The sequence below is a fragment of the Talpa europaea genome, assembly GCF_964194135.1.
Source record: "Talpa europaea genome assembly, chromosome: 16".
Taxonomy (NCBI): domain Eukaryota; kingdom Metazoa; phylum Chordata; class Mammalia; order Eulipotyphla; family Talpidae; genus Talpa; species Talpa europaea.
The window spans coordinates 44,933,423-44,949,671 of NC_140084.1; positions in this window are offsets into that span (position 1 = coordinate 44,933,423).

Genomic DNA, 16,249 nt, shown 5'->3' on the forward strand with positions numbered 1-16,249 from the left:
CTCACCACCCACCCCGCACCTCTGGCCTACACCCCAGCTCTTGTATGCATAAATGAATAAAATTCATCTTTAAAAAAAAACCCACAAGGGGGCCTCCCCGGTGAAATAGCGGTTGAGCGCTGGGTTGCGAAGCTGCCTGCAGCCTCTGCAGTGCTGGTTCAATCCCCGGCCACCGGTGAGGGTCAAACATGGCGCGACAGACCTCTCCTGCCGCGCCCGCTGCTCCCCTCAGCAGTGTATTTCGTCAGTCTGCCTGTTCTGCTCTCTGTTTTGGCTCTGGTGAATTCTCTCACCCTCCAGCGCTTCTGACTGTACCCAGTGCTTGTATAAATAAATAAATAAAATCTTAAAAAACAAAACCAAAAAAAAAAAAAAACCCACAAGGCATTTCGAAGACATAGTGCAACAAAAAATTATGTGACATCGCTCATCACTCATTAATAACTGCTGATCCTGAAGATGTGTTAAAATAATATTTTGTATACAGCTGGTTAAATAAAAGATACAAACAGAGCCTCCCTGGTAGCCTAAGGGTTAAGTCTCAGTGTTGCCACCCCTATGGCCTGAGTTGGATCCCCAGCCAGGGAGCTGACCCACATAGCGCAGCAGACCTCTCCTGTCTCCCCGCTGCTCCCCTCATTAGTGTATTTCAGTCAATCCACCGATTCTGCTCCCCACTCTGTCTCTGGTGAATCCTCTCACCCCCAGCACTTCAGAGCTACATCCCAGTTCTTCTATGTCAAAAAAACAGCGGGGAACATGAGTTTAAGACAGAAAAGATCAAAGGTGAATCCCAGAGGAACATAAGAGAAAGGCACTCCAGGTGGGGGATGTAGGCAACAAGCGTTTCCATCTCTAACTGGGGTCCCAGGGGGAGGGAAGGAAAAAAAAAAGGGGCAGAAATAAGGAATCTTTTTTTTTTATAAATAATAAATTTTATTTTTATATTCCCCATACAATTGCAGCCCCCCCCATTCTGACCCCAATCCCTCCCCTCCCGCCCCCGCCCCCCTAAAAGTGTCTCTGGTTCATAGTTTTTTGTTGATTTTGATTTTCACTTTCTTATAATCATTTTCCTGGTCCCTTATTTAAGTTTTCTAGATTCCTGCTATGAGTGAGACCATCCGGTATTTTTCTTAGAAATAAGGAATCTTTTAAGGGAGAAAGGGGGAGAAATAAATAATGAAAGAAAAAAAAGACTGAACAATATTATTTTTATAGTATTTCTTGAGTCTCAATTAGTCTGAAGTTTTCAATGATGACATTATTCAGATAGCTTAGAAGAGGTTCTTATAAAAAATTGAATAATTAACCGTGGGAAACAAAGGCAGTTCCTAAATGCCCCCACTGTGTCAGATGAAAACTGAGACTTAACTGGGAGGCCATGGTGCCACACGGGACTTGAGGTCACTCTAAAGTTTATTTTATTCATAAATTGTATCCCTGTCTCTACTGAGAATGTTATAGAATGGAAACTTACAGGGTTTCCCTGGAGGCGCAAGAGATTGGGATATAACCTATGAAGCTGTCTGCAGCCTCTGCAGCAGGAGTTCGATCCCTGGCTGTCCAGGGAGCTACCCACATGGCGCAGCAGACCTCTCCTGCCTTGCCCGCTGCTCCCCTCAGCAGTGTACTTCGGTCCCTCTGCCTGCTCTGCTCCCCGCTCTGGCTCTGGTGAATCCTCTCACCCCCCACATACACTTCTGGCCTGTACCCCAGCTCTTGTATGCATAAATAAATAAATCTTGGGCCTCCCCGGTGGCAAAGTGGTTGAGCGCTTGGTTGTGAGGCTGTCTACAGCCTCTGCAGCGCCGGTTCGATCCCCAGCTGCTCCCTGGCCACCAGCGGAGGGTCCCACATGGCGCGCAGACCTCTCCTGCCACCCGCTGCTCCCCTCAGCAGTGTACTTCGGTCCCTCTGCCTGCTCTGCTCCCCGCTCTGGCTCTGGTGAATTCTCTCGCCCTCCCGCGCTTCTGACTGTACCCAGTGCTTGTATAAATAATAAATAAATAAATCTTTTTAAAAAAATAAAGTGGGCTTTCTTACTGTTGAGTTTTAAAAATAATAATAATAAATAAATAAATCTCTAAAAAAAAAAATAATGGAAACTTACAGAGCTGAGGTGGATATTCTCATCCTCAGAGGAGCCAGGTTGCCTGAGGTCCTGGGTCGAATCCTGACTGCCCCCTCACCAGTTTCAGGGAGGCCCTGGGCCTCCAGGAGCCTGGATGTCTGCACCCGGAGCTGGGGCTGTTTATTCCACTGCCTTCAAGGTTTCGGGAGAACTCAAGGAGGTGGAGCCACAAAGATCTCAGCCCACAGTCCCCACAGGGTTCAGCCCCACCCACCAGGCTTCCTGGAGATGAGCTGGGCTGAAGGGGAGGAAGACGGCAAGGTTTCTCAAGGAGGGGATGGCACACTTGGGCCCTGAAGGTCTAGGGAATGTTTTACTGGGTGGTGGAAGAAAGGTATTCCCGACAGAAGGAACCAGAAGCTCAAGGTCACTATGGAAAGTTCAAGGTTGCAATGACTTTGGAAAAAGGCAAGCAGCTGGGTTCTGAGGGCAGACCCAGCATGCCTGTGTGGAGAGGTGGGAAGGTAGGAGATGGGACTGAAGGCAGCAGTGCTCTGGCTAAGAGGTTCTTGTGGGTCACAGGACTGGCCACTGGAGAGCCATAGCAGGCTCTGAGGCGGGGAAGAGCTGACAGGGGCAGGTTTGTGGTGTAGCAAGATCCTCCGGACAGGAAGGGCAGGACTGAGGCAGGAGGCCAGGAAGGAGTGCAGAGTGGGATAAAGTGGGAGGGGGGACTGACCCTGCCCAGGGGAGCAGCCTCAGTACCCAGGCTCTTACCTGGATCTACACCTGGGGACCAGGAGATGCGCAGACCTGGACCCATGCCACCCCTGCAGGAATGCCTGCCTAGTGGGGGGCGCCCAGCACCACCCCCATGAGCAATCCAAGCCCCCTTGGGGAGCAGTATGTGGGGAGCAGGGGCTTTAGGGGAGTAGTCACTTATTCCCAAGGACTGAGGCAGTGGAAAGTGTCAGGACCAGTTCCTGCACAAATTCCTGCAGGGATTGGAAAGTAAATTCATCAGGAGTTTCTGGGATTCAAATGCAAACTAGTGGGCCTCCCTGGTGGCACAGTGGTTGAGCGCTGGGTTGGGAAGCTGCCCGCAGCCTCTGCAGCGCCAGTTCAATCCCCGGCTGCTCCCCGGCCACGGGAGGAGGCTCCTGCTCTGCTCCCTGCTCTGGCTCTGGTGAATTCTCTCACCCTCTCGCACTTCTGACTGTACCCAGTGCTTGTATAAATAAATAAATAAATAAATAAATGCCAACATCTAAAAAAAAAAAAAAACCAACAAATGCAAACTAGTTCAGGGAGATATATTGGCTCAGGTTGCTAAAGGGTCAAGGGGTATCCTGCCTTCAGTCACAGCTTGATCCAGAAGCTAAAATGATGTGAAGTCGCTGTTCCACAGTTCTGAGTTTTTTTCCTCAAGAAGACTTTCCTTGAGGTAGTAAATATGACCCCAGAAATTCCAGGCCACCTCCCACTCTCGGAGAAGACAGGTCTGTCCACAGTCCCATCATTCACTGACCCAACCAGGTCTCACGCCCACCTCTGAACAATGACTGTCCTGAGTGGACAGAGGACTGGAATGCTCTGGATGGCTGGGCCCCTGTCATGTGCCCTTCTCTGGAAAGGGAGGGTGGGGTGAACCCTAAGAAAACCAAGTAAACCAAAATTTATAAAGGGTTCCCAAAAAACAAGCTGAAGACAAACAAAGCCACAGATGCCCCGTGGCTGGGCGGTAAGGGAGCTGGGAAACAGGTCTCCTCATCTGTCGATGGGGTGTGGGATTGGCACCTCACTTCCTCAGACCTGGGTGGTGAGGATTCAGCTGGAATATGCAGATAAAGCATTTACCAGACTTCCCGGCAAAGAGTGGAGCTGGATAGATGGCAGCTGTTCGCTCTCAAATAGTGATCAGGTGTTAACCGCTGCAAATGATGAAGGGCACCTACAGGCTGCAGAGAGTGAGCCCCCCAGCTGGGGAGGGGACCAAATCCAAAGCTCAATAATCTACACAGTAGAAGCTCCTGCCACCTACACACTCTGCAAACTCAGCCCCCAACTGGGTCCTCTTTTGGCCTCTGTCTCTAGGCCTATGAAACGGGATCAGGCCTTGAATCAAAGGAGAAGGTCATTGTTCTCATCATTCCGGTTGCACGGAAGGATCACCTCCCAGGAGAGAGGTCTTCCCGACTACCTTCCCAAAGCACCCCCTTTATTTTAATATACCACCCCACTTTATTTTTCTTCCAGTGCTTACCACTATCTGAAATCATCTTACTTAGTGTCCGTCTCCCCCACCAGGACGTCACGCCATGAGGGCAGGGGCCTCTGTCTCGTTGGCTGCCGTGTCCCGTCACCTGGCACTCAGCCTGACCCACGCAGGCCCTGCATAAATATTTGCTGAATGACTCATTACACGCCACTGATAACACACCAGCAGCGCCCGGCTTCCTGACAGGTCATGAGCTCTCCACGGAGGGAGGTGTGCAAGCCGGCGCTGACCGATCATACCTGCGGTTCACGACCGGAGGCCCCGGCGGGGCTGCTCTCCGGGCCTCAGTGTCCTCGTCCGGGAAATGGGTGTGGGGGGGCGGTGGCGGGGGGGGGGGTGCTCGGGGCCGGCGATCCCCGCGCGGGCCACCAGGGGGCGCGGCGCCCCCGCCCCAAAGTCCGCCATCTGCGCGCGTAAAGTCCACCCCGCGCGCGTCAAACCCGGAGCCGGAGCCCGGCGGACGCTTCCCGCCGCCGCTGGAATGTTCTGCGCCCCGCGGGCTCCCAGGCGCAGCCGGAACCCGGGAGGCTCCGGCGGGCGCGGGGCGTCGGGGCGCGCGGCCCAGGGCCCCCCGCGGGGCGCGGCGGGCGGGCGGTGACTCAGGCGCGCGCCCCGGGCCCCGGCGCTCGCGAGGGGCGCGCACGGCCTCGGGAGCTCGCGCGGCGCCGCGTCCATTTTTACCCGAGCGTGGCTAAAAATAGGCGCCGCGCTCGGGAGCCCGGCCCGAAATAGCGGCCCCCAGATAAGGCAGGACGACTCAGCGCTTCCGGGGAGCGGAAGGGGGCGTCGGGGGGGCCGGGGGATGAGGCTGGGCCTCGCCGCGAAGCCCCGCCGGCCTCCGCCCGCCCCACCCCGGCCCCGGGCTCGCCAGGCACCAGGCTGCGACCCCACGCGCACCCCCGAACCCATCGTCAGCCCCCCCTCCGCTGCCCCGCCGCCCCCACCCCCCCGGTCTCCTGTCCCCCACCCGGCCGGCCTCTGCCTCCCCAGCATCCCCACCCCGGGTCACTATCCCCTCTCCCCGCTCCGACGCTTCATCCCCAGCCCTGCCCTCCTCGGCTGTGCCCCCAGCCCCCCCGCCAAATTCATCCTCGTGCCCTGACCGACCGGCCCCTGTTCTCCCTTCCCGCCCAGCAGCATCTGCCTTTCCGACTCTGCTCGGCCATCCCGTCCTCAGAGCAACCTCTAAGAAGGTCACGAGAAGTCAGTCACAAGACCAGCAAGCGGGGAGGGGGTGAGGATGTGACTCCTCGGTTTCTGCAGCGCACGAGGTGGGCTTAGATCTGGGTTTGGGCCAGTTTCAGGACTGAGGTGAGGCGGGGCTGTTTGGGGCGCATCCTGTGCCCGGTGTCGGGGTTCAGGTTGGGGCAGGCTAGGTCTAGAGCCAAGGTTGGGGTCTGCGTGTCGCCAGGGCAGGCCCAGCCTGGCACGCACTAGTCCACTGCGATTGTTTCCTCCCTGGCCAGTCCTGCAGGACTTGGCAGCTCCAGGCAGCGGAGCCAGAACCTGCTCTCTGGGCCTCCCCTGCCAGGCCCTCCACGGTGCAGGCCCAACCTGACAGCGCGGCGCCTACTCCGGACTTGGAAAGGTCTTACACAGCATTTCCCCGGGGTTCAGAGGCAGTGCTGTCTGCATCTTCCCGTGTCCCTGAAACATCACAGGGCAGAGGAGCTGCCCTGTCCTGTGTGGCCCCAGGGCAGGGTGTGGCCCTAGGGCAGGGTCGACTGACGTTTGTTCTGGGAAAATTCAGGTTGAACTACTTGACTGGGGGTGGGACGCAAGTTCAAGCTGCCACAGGTGCCTGGGCCCTAGTGGACGCAAGCTCCAGCCAGGTACCCCCAGGGCTTTGTTGTCTGCACGGTGGCTGCCAACCACCAGGGAAAAGCATTGAGCTGGAGGATCCTCTGAGGCAAGAAGTATCATGGAGGGGCCTCCCTGGTGGCACAGGGGCTAAAGTCTCAGCGTTATCAAGCTACTAGCCGCTGCAGCACAAGTTCCATTCCTGGGTGCTGACCCATATGGCATAGCAGACCCCTCCTGTCTCGCCCGCTGCTCCCCTCAGCAGTGTATTTCAGTACATCTGCCTGTTCTGCTCCCCACTCTGTTTCTCCTCAATCCTCTCACTGCCCCCCACCTCTGTTCTTGAATGCATACATAAATAAAATAAATCTTAAAAAAGAAGAATCATGGAGTTGAATTAGGCTGGAAAAATAGCAAGGATCAGATCCAACTGGGCACCACAGGTGGTAGTGAGGTGAACTATCCTAAGGGTACTGGGGAGCTACAGCAGGTTCTGAGCAGGGGAGAGCAAGGGCAGGTGTATGCTTTACTTAGACTTCTTTGGCTGCCTGCTGGAGGTAGACTAAAGAGAGGAGGGGAAGAGCAAAAGGAGGAGGAGACGGCAGGTATGACAGTCAGGAGGCAGGATGGCCCACATTTTGTGAGCGAGGGATTGTGGAGGGAGGCAAGTAAATGGGTTGAGGCCCAGGTCTCCACCCAGGTAGCAGGGTAGATGGGGGTGTCTCTGAGAGGCTCAGGAGAAGGAAGAAGCAGGTGTGGGTGAGGATGTTCAGATAAGTTTCAAAGTCCAAAGAGGGTAACTTGTAAATAATTTTTTTTGAAGATTTATTTATACAAGAACCGGGGTACAGGCCAGATGTGCAGGAGGGTGAAAGGATTCACCAGAGACAGAGCGGGGAACAGAACAGGCAGACTGATGGAATACACTGCTGAGGGGAGCAGCGGGCGGGACAGCAGAGGTCGCTGGGATCGAATTCACGCTGCAGAGGCTGTGGACAGCTTCACAGTGCCAGTGCAGCGCTCAACCGCCTGTGCCACCATGGCGGCCCTGTAAATAATTTTCATATCGTGTTGTCAACCAGTGTTAATTATATAATTATAAAAATAAACTTTAAAAATGTTTAAATAAAAAATATTTTTTAATCTTAGGGAAATGTATTGGCCAACACAGTAGGGAATACCTTGAAGAGGGATTCCTCTCCTCCCTCTGGTCGCCCTCCCCTTTCTCACTGCAGGCGTATCCTTGTGTCCAGGCCTATGGGATTTACCGAGCTCCCACAATGTCCTGTGCTAAGCCCATCACAGAAGTGACCCTCAAACCACCCAGCATCTGAGCCAAGCACAGGGCCGTGCCCATTTTAGAGAAGTGAAAGCTGAGGCTTTGGAAGGTGCAGGCATGCGTCCTGCAAAGAGCCAGGCTTTGAAAGCTTTTCAGAACTGAAGGTACAGGAGTGGGTGAGCTCAAAGAGGGGAGGCTTAACCCCCCAGGGAGCTGGGGGTTAGGGGGGAGTTCAAGGAAGGCTGCCTGGAGGAGGAGTGAGGGTAGCCAGAAAGGTGCCTTCCAGTGCTTTCTGATGAAGGTTCTGATGGAAGTAAATCACCCCCTGGGAGAGGCTGAGATACTACTGGTATCAGGGCTGCACCCCTGCTCGGCTGGCAGGAACCCCAGTGGTGGTTCCTGGAGGATATGGGGCTGCTTGATGACATCCCAGGGACACGGTGATAGCACAGCCTGCTGTTATGACGTCTGAATGATTCGCCAACAGCCCAGTTCCACCAGCATCTCTAGTCATGCCCTGTGGGGGGGCTGAGAATAGGAGGAAGTGACAGGCTGTGGGGCGGGTGGGGGCCTCAGAGCCATTCAGACACCAGGGACTGCAGCTGCGACGTGGATTCTGCCCCCAGCGCTGGGGAAGGGTCTCCCAGAGGTAGATCTCTATCTTTGGGGGCTGTGTCTGGTGACAAAGTTCCCGCTTCAAGGAAGTGTGGGTGGAGCCAGTCAGTTTGGGGACTGGGGCCTGATTCAGACAGACCCTGGGTTCAGATTCAGTCTCCTCAGGTGATCAGGAACATATTTAGTTTTCTGCTGGCTCCCCGTTCCCTCGGATGGTTATAGGCACACAGTAGGGGCTCAATACATTTTTGTTGAATGACTGAATCAGATGAAAGGGGTCAGCTCTCCCTGAAACTCAGTTGACTCTCCTGGTCACAGCCATCACACCCCCTCGGCCAGTGGTCTCGCTAGAGATACCCCACCCCACGCCACCCCCGGGGCGCCCACCCCGATTCTCCAGTGGGAGGGGGGTGGACTTGAACCGGGGTTCGCCCCTCCCGTGGGCCACGCCCACACGTGACGAGACCAGCAGTTCGGGGATGCGACCCGGGGCAGGGCTGGTGGCGGGGCGTGGAGAGCGGCCCCGGCTCCTCCCCCGGCCTGGCCGAGTTACATAACCTGACCGCCTGTCCCCCGGGAAGTCACCGGACGTCCTGGGCAGCCTGGGGACAATGGCCAGGGAGCGCCCCTCCCGCCAGGAGCCTGGAAGTGGCAAGGGCGCCCCCTCTTCTGATTCACCGTGGTTTCCGGCCCGGTTCAGCCTCCCCCTTGTCAAGGATCCTTATCTCCCCGAAACTCTCTACCCTCACTGTCTCGTATCCCCCCAACAATTGGGCTTTTTCCAGTCCAGGCAAATACCTCTCACGCCTCCTCCCCTGAACCCCCTGCCCTCACGCATCACTTTCCTTCCCTGAGCCCCGAAACTCTCGGGTGCCCCAGCCTCCTCCACTCACCCACCCGGGGAGTCTCTTCCGGCTCCCTAAAACTACCTCCCACCCTCCTGCCCCTGCCCTCCCAGTCTCCCCCCTAGGTCTCCCCAAGATCTGTCAGGCAAACCCCCTTTCTGAAATTGACTCCGAATACTTTTCCCCTAATCCCAGTCTCCCCCCCATTCCCTTCTGGTCTCCCCAAACTGTCGGAATATCCCCTCTTCCTCCCGCCCAGCCCTGTCCCTGCGGCCCCCAAGCCCGCCGCCCGCCCGGCCCCTTGGCCCCTCCCCACCCCCAGGCCCCGGCCCGCCCGCGCCCCTCCCCGGCCGCTCCCACGCCCCGGCGCGGCTTCCCAGGCCGCCCCCGCCGTGGCCCAGAGACCCAGTTTGCGGCGGCAAAACATTGGTCTCCGGGCAACAGGCCCCGCCCGCCCCAGGGCGCCCGGAGCCGGCACGTGGAGGCTGGGCGGCCGCCCGGGGCGGGCCTCCCTCCTGCGGCCTCGGGACCCGGAGCCCCGAGACCCGCAGACAGCTCGGAAGCGGAGATTCGGGCGCCCGCAGCAAACCCCGCGTGGAGGCCGAGGCCCGCGGGAGCTGTCGGGGCGCGGCGGCGAGGTCAGCAAGGAGGGAAGCCCCGGCATACACAGAGGTAGTGAGAGTCAACACCGCCCACCCAGGGACTGCCCTCCCTGGCCCTCAGTTTCCCAGTCTGTGAAAGGGGGAGCCCTGCGCTGAGAGGGCTGTTGTGACACCCGCAGTTAATTCGCAGACCTAGAGCCCCCAGAGCAATTGCTAGTACAGACCATTCATCATTCATTCGCCCAACAGATATTTACTGAGCACCTACTATGTGCCAGACAGGGTGGCAAGTGCTGGTGTGTAAGTGTGGACAGGTGGGAGATGTGGCCTCTACCCTGAGAGTTTACACTTTGGGAGTGGGAAGGCGGGCAGTGACGAACAGGACTTAGGCATAAATAAGCAAATTAGCCAGCCCACTGGGACACAGTAAGTGCTGGGAGGTGGAGAGGCCGGGAGGGCTACGGTTTTCAACAGGGTGGGCAGGGCAGGCCCAAAGGAGAAGGTGATGCTTGAGCACAGACTGGGAGTGGGTGAAGGAGACTCAGACGTCTGGACTGAGAGTCTCCAGGTCAGAGAGAGCAGCCAGTGCAAAGGTCCGAAGGTGGAAGCCTGTCTGCAGAGACAGGGAGGAGGCCAGGGCGGGAGCAGAGTGGCAAAGCCGAGGTCAGAGACCACAGGACAGATTGCAGGACCTCACGGGCTGTGGGGAGGCCTTTGACTCTGAGTCAGGAGCCATGAGCAGAAGAGGAGGTGCATGAACTGATTTAGATTCCAACAGCATCCCTCTGGTTGCAGAGGGGGACAGGCTTTGAGAGGCCAGGGTAGAGGCAGAGAGACCCCTGGGAGCTGCAGGCACTGGTCCAGGCTAGAGGAGAGGGTGACTGGGACGATCAGGGTGGCAGAGACGAGATTCGGGAGGTGTTTCAACTCAAAGCTGCAGCGTCTGCTGGCAGGCACCTTGTGGCAAGCCCTCAGTAGATGGCAGCAGTCACCGCTCCGTTAGGTGGTGCTCACAACATCCTCACAGCCGTCATGATCACCCCCATTTTACAGATGCAGAAACGGAGGCACAGACAGGTCATCAGCTTGCCCAAAGATTCACAAAGCTCCAGGGCCTCCCCGGTGGCGCAGCGGTTGAGCGCTGGGTTGCGAAGCCGCCCGCGGCCTCTGCGGCGCCGGTTCAATCCCCGGCTGCTCCCCGGCCACCGGAGGAGGGTCCCACATGGCGCGCAGACCTCTCCTGCCGCCCGCTGCTCCCCTCAGCAGTGTACTTCGGTCCTTCTGCCTGCTCTGCTCCCTGCACTACTGGCTCTGGTGAATTCTCTCACCCTCCCGCGCTTCTGACTGTACCCAGTGCATGTATAAACAAAACAAACAAATAAATAAATAAAGCATGCCTCTATTAAAAATAAAAAAAAAAGCATTAAAAAAAAAAAAAAGATTCACAAAGCTCCATCCGGCTCCACTAGTCATGGCTCCTGAGTCCACACACCCAGACACACGCCTTCAATGCCTAGAAATCCGCACACACTCCTCCCGGTGGGCTCATGCCACCTAAGGTGACCTCCTCATCAGCCACACTCAGAGGCCTGTTGGGGAGAATGCTGTCCAACTGGTGTTCCGGTTGTGAGCCGTCACCCAGGCTGCCCCAGGACACTGCTTGGAGGCAGGCAGGTACATGCAAAAAGGTCCCACCCAGAACCTTCCATGTTCAAGCACGGGACCGACCGGCACACCCCAGGGCTGCCTGCAGCGACCTGTTAAACATAGTCACACCTTCGCACGCAGACGAGCACCTGCCCCTCCACCGTGGCGGCCGTTGTCAGTGTCATGCACAAAATGAGCGATTTCTCTAGTTCTCTGTGTCTCTGCATCTCTCTGAAGTGGTATGTGTGTCTCCCTCATCTTCCCCTGTGTCTCTATGTGGCTATCTTTGTCTCTTCCCCTCTGACCCCACTTTACCACCAGCTCTGTCTCTCTCACTCAGCGGTGGCCTTGTCTCACCTATTTTGTGGCATCAAAAAATGGCCCAGGGCAAGTGTGTGAAAACCCCAAGTCAACCGTTCGAGCCAGCTGCCGAGTCACCCAGCAGAAGGTGTCACATGTCATAACCCCTGCCACCTCCTTCTCTGAGAATCTGACCCACAGCTCTCGCATGTGGGTCTGGAGACATCTACCTTTAAAAAGCTCTTCCAGGGTTTGGGATCCCCGGGGGCTTGCACTGGTTACTCCACCTAATTTTGCAGTCAGGGAAGTGCAGAGGCCCAGTAAGGCGGGGCCTTCCCAGCATAACAGTGGGCCATGTGTCCAGATCCTCCTTGGAATCCTTTTAGGAGCAAGTCTGGAAGTTAATAAAAGCAAATCACAGAGAGAGATGGTGAAGGGTCAGGATGTGGGGGGTGGGAGAGGGAGCGCAAACACCCAGAAAGAAACTGGGGAACAGAAGAACAGAGGTCCACAGAGATTGTGAGACAGGGCCTCCCTGGTGACGCAAGGAGTTAAGTCTCAGCACTATGAAGCTATCTGCAGCCACTGCAGCATGAGTTTGATCCCCGGCCAGGGAGGTGACCCACATGGCACAGCAGACCTCTCCTGTCTCCCTGTTGCTCCCCTCAGCAGTGTATTTCCGTCAATCCGCTTGTTCTGCTCCCCACTCTGTCTCTGGTGAATCCTCTCACCCCCTGCACCTCTGGCCTACAGCCCAGCTGTTGTATGCATAAATAAATAAATCTCAAAAAAAAAAAAAATGGTGAGACAGAGATAGCAAGATATCAGAAAGATGCAGAGCCGACAGAGGCCAACGCTGGTGAGGTAGTCATTTATGGCGATACAGAGACCCCAAGAGGGTCACATTTTCTTTCAAATGTCTACCTGTGGTCCACATTTTATAAGTCCTAATTCCTAGAAGCAGTTGGTGCCAGAGTTTGGCAATTGCAAGCTTACCAAGCCAGGTCCCCTCCCAGGCCTGATATGTCGGGTGCACATTAAACACGTTTATATAACCTGCCCTCTGTGCAGAATCTAGGAGTTTTATATAACACAGTCCCGTGAGTCATACAGCAGACCTGGGGCCCTGGCCCAACACGCCCAGTCAGAGGGGACCCCTCACCCAGGACCTTTACCTGGAAATGACTCCGTGATATGTGAGAGATCACGAGTTCCACTGAAGTGGAAGCAGAGGGCCAGAGAGGGCAAGATACTTGCATGGGGTCACACAGCCAGGGCACAGCAGGTCAAGGACTCTAACCACATCTGCCTACTCCAATAGTCTTTGCACCGGAGACCAGAGAAAAACCACTGCCGGGCCTCTAAGAGCCCTGTTGTGTGTCCTTTACAGAGTAGAGTATATAATAATAATAAAGAACAGCAGAAATAACACAACAGTCCCCATACACCGGGAGCACTGCGCTGCAGTAAGTACAAACACCATCTCATTTACTCCAAAACCCAGTGAGGTGGGGGCTGAGGTTATTAGATAACATAGTTATGCCTGTTATGCACAGGGCACTTACTGTGTGCTAAGTGCTTAGCAGGGTTTCATACACTCAATTCTGGAGGTGGGTGAAGTGTTGGCCCCTATTATCGGAAGAAAGGGGGAAGGAAGTCACAAGTGAAGGTCACAGAGCGGATAGCTGAACCCATGCGTCTCTAGCCTTTCATCTCTGCCACCATTTCCAGGAGGATGTGCCCGCAAGAGCACCAAGACACACGTGCAATCAATCTAACATTCACCCCTAACGTCTCCAATACTGCAGCTCAAATATCAACAGCTCCAGCCGCCTCATCTCACCTCCGGGGGCCCTAATTCAGCCTCCCATGCCCTATATGTCCACGACGCCTGGGAGCGACCCTCTGCTCTCCCGCTCCTGCTCTGCCCGGGTCGCCTCCAGTTAAAAAAAAAAAAAAAAAAAAAAAAAGTTCCGGCCCCTTTAAGAGAGCGAACAGTCGGCCGGCGTTGCCCGGCAGCGCCGCAGTGGTTGCCGGGCAACGTCAACAAACGACGCGGCGGCCGTCTCCGTGCGCCCCCCTCCCCCGCCCGCACAGACGCGGTGACGCGACAGGCTGTGGAACGCCGTCGCCCAGCAACAGAAAGGCTGTTTGTCCCGGGCCCGGCCGCGCAGCCGGGTAGGGTGCAACCGGGACCGGCCCCGGCGGACAGACGGGACGCCTGGGAGCCCGGGGTGGGGGGGCTGCGGTGATGGGAGCGGGGGAGACCCGGCTTCCCAAATTGCCGGTTTCCCTTTAGGCAGCCGCCGTCTGCTTGTTCCCCGCTCCTCCCGTCTGACCTACGACCGCCTCCGCTCGGGTATCTGTCCGTCTGCGCCCCCTCCTCCCAGACGTGTGTGTCTGTCCAGCTTCTCCCGCGCCGGGACTGTCTCATATTCCCCCAAACAGTGACAACCAAAATAGACACACGCTCGCCTCTCTGGTCTGCCTTTTGCCTCAGGCTCCGGGGTATCTGAGGGCACTGTTGCCACGGGGGTCCCAACCGGTGGAGACAGAAGCACGGTGGACGATCTGGACACACACACATACACACACACACTCGGACCCGCATCCAGAAATGCCCCCCTCCCGTTCCTTTTCCTGCTCCCCTCGGATTCTCTTGCCTGTCTCGAGTCTCCTTCATCTGACAGGCAGCCCCGCCGTCCTTTCCTCCTGTGTCCGGGAAGCTGTCCACAGCTGGGAGGTTCTAATTACTCACCCCCAACACCCCCCATCCTGTAGCTTCATGTGACCAGGGCTGGGGCGAATCTCCAAGCAGAGAGAAGGAACTGGGTATGCGACAGTAAATGGATGTGACTGGAGGTGAGTGGCTCGGCCAGTCACACTGTGCACATCTGGTTTTTCCTGTGTGAGAGTGAGCATGAGGTGTGGGAGAGCAGCTGGCCACTGAGCAAGCTGTTCCCCTGGTTTGCACTGGTGTAGCTGACTGTGTGGGTATTTGCAGTCCTGCTGGCTGGAAATGTGTGTGTGTGTGTGTGCATGCGAGCGTGCGTGCACGCAATCCTATGTGAACCACGAGTGTGTAAGGACCGATGCAGCAGGAGGTGACCTTGCCTCTAGCTTGCATTTCCATGTTTGTGTGATTCTGAATCTGTGCATGGATATCTGGATGTAACTACACAATTTTCTGTTTGTGTGCAATTATCCCTGAGAGTTCTCTCTACAGCACTTATCACAATTTCTAATTATAGATTTGTCTGTTTGTCTATTGTCTGTCTCCCCACTGGACTGGGCACCCTGTGAGGGCAGGGCCCTGGTCTGTTGTGGTCACGGCTGGGTCCCCAGCACGGACAAGCACATAGTAGGTGTTTCCATCAGTAACTGAATCCATGGCTCACATGTGTCCCTGGCAGGAGCACATGTCTGCGTAACTGTGTGAGTGGTTCCGGGTGGGTGACCCTGTGTGTGCTTTGTGTGTCCAGTGGAACATACATAGGTGGGTCTCAGTAGCAGTGTAGCCCTGGTTTTCAGCACCTACCACCCTACGTGACGCACAGCAGGGCTTCTGCCAGCACTTACGGGCTGCAACTGTGTGATTCTCACAGTATCAGCACTAGGACCTCCATGCCCTTCAGTTTTCTCATCTGTCAATGGGGATAATCATCGTGCCCACTCCTGGAACTGTTGTGGGGAGTAAATGAGGTCTTAGAACGTGCCTGGTACAAAATAAATGTTTATAAAATGCAGAGAGTGATATTATTACTTCCTCTTTGTGTGCCCCTGTACCCTGAGTCCAGAATCCGAGTTAAGGACACTGTGGTCCTGAGTTGGTAAAAACCATAATATTCTGAGTCCGTTCCCCTCCTATAAAATGAGCCACCTCCAGGTGGCTGTGGTCAAGTGAAGCTGTGTCTATAAGTGGTGACCCTGGGGCAGTGAGCACATAGTGTGTCCAAGATCCACCAAGATCAGATGGCAGACGTGGGTGGGCTGGGGAAAAGAGGTCCAACTATTGAATGGGTTGTGATGTAGAAAGACCAGGAAGGAAGAAAGAGCATCATCTGCTGAAGTCAATGAGTAGAAGGTTCTAGAATCTTCCTTTCTGGAAGATCCCTGAAAATAGTTCCTCCAAAGATTGAGGGATAAAAGAAGCTGGAACTGCTTGGAGGAACTGAAACCAGCCTGAGTCTTGCAGGCCAAGGGAGAATGAGGAGGGGTAACAATAGCAATTCCAGTAACTTCCGACCTGGCCACTGTGTTGGGCCTTTGTTATTCCTAGCTCAGCCCCCAGCACCAAGGGTTCTTGCCTACCCTACACTGCTGATTAACTGTGTGAAAACTCGATTAAATGAATGAATAAATTCATCCCACATCAGTCTGTGAGTCCTGGCCTTGAGGCAGGTGGGGCAGGCTGGTGAGTGGCCAGAGCTGGCCTGGGGCCCTAGCTTCTGGGCATCTATCCCCTGGCCCCTCTGCTCCCACTATGCAGGGCAGCCAGGGGTGTGGAGGGGGCGGGAGGGAGCAGCCGGCCTGGGCCCTGGACAAATGCCCAGTGTGTCTGCAGGAGGGATAGGGTAGCCCAGGCGCCTGAGTCACCTCAGAGAAACCCAGGCCGCATACCTGGCCGCTGACATCACCCGGCCAGGGTACCCCCAGCCGCCTAGACAAGTGGATTGAATCACAGGCGGAATTCAGCCACCTCCGGCTAGGGCACGTGGCCCCTAGTGACCCTGCAGTCCACGCCCGCCTGGCCGTCTGGCTGCGGGGGCAGCAGGCCGCATTGGGGTCAGTGAGGGGGCATGGGCCTGA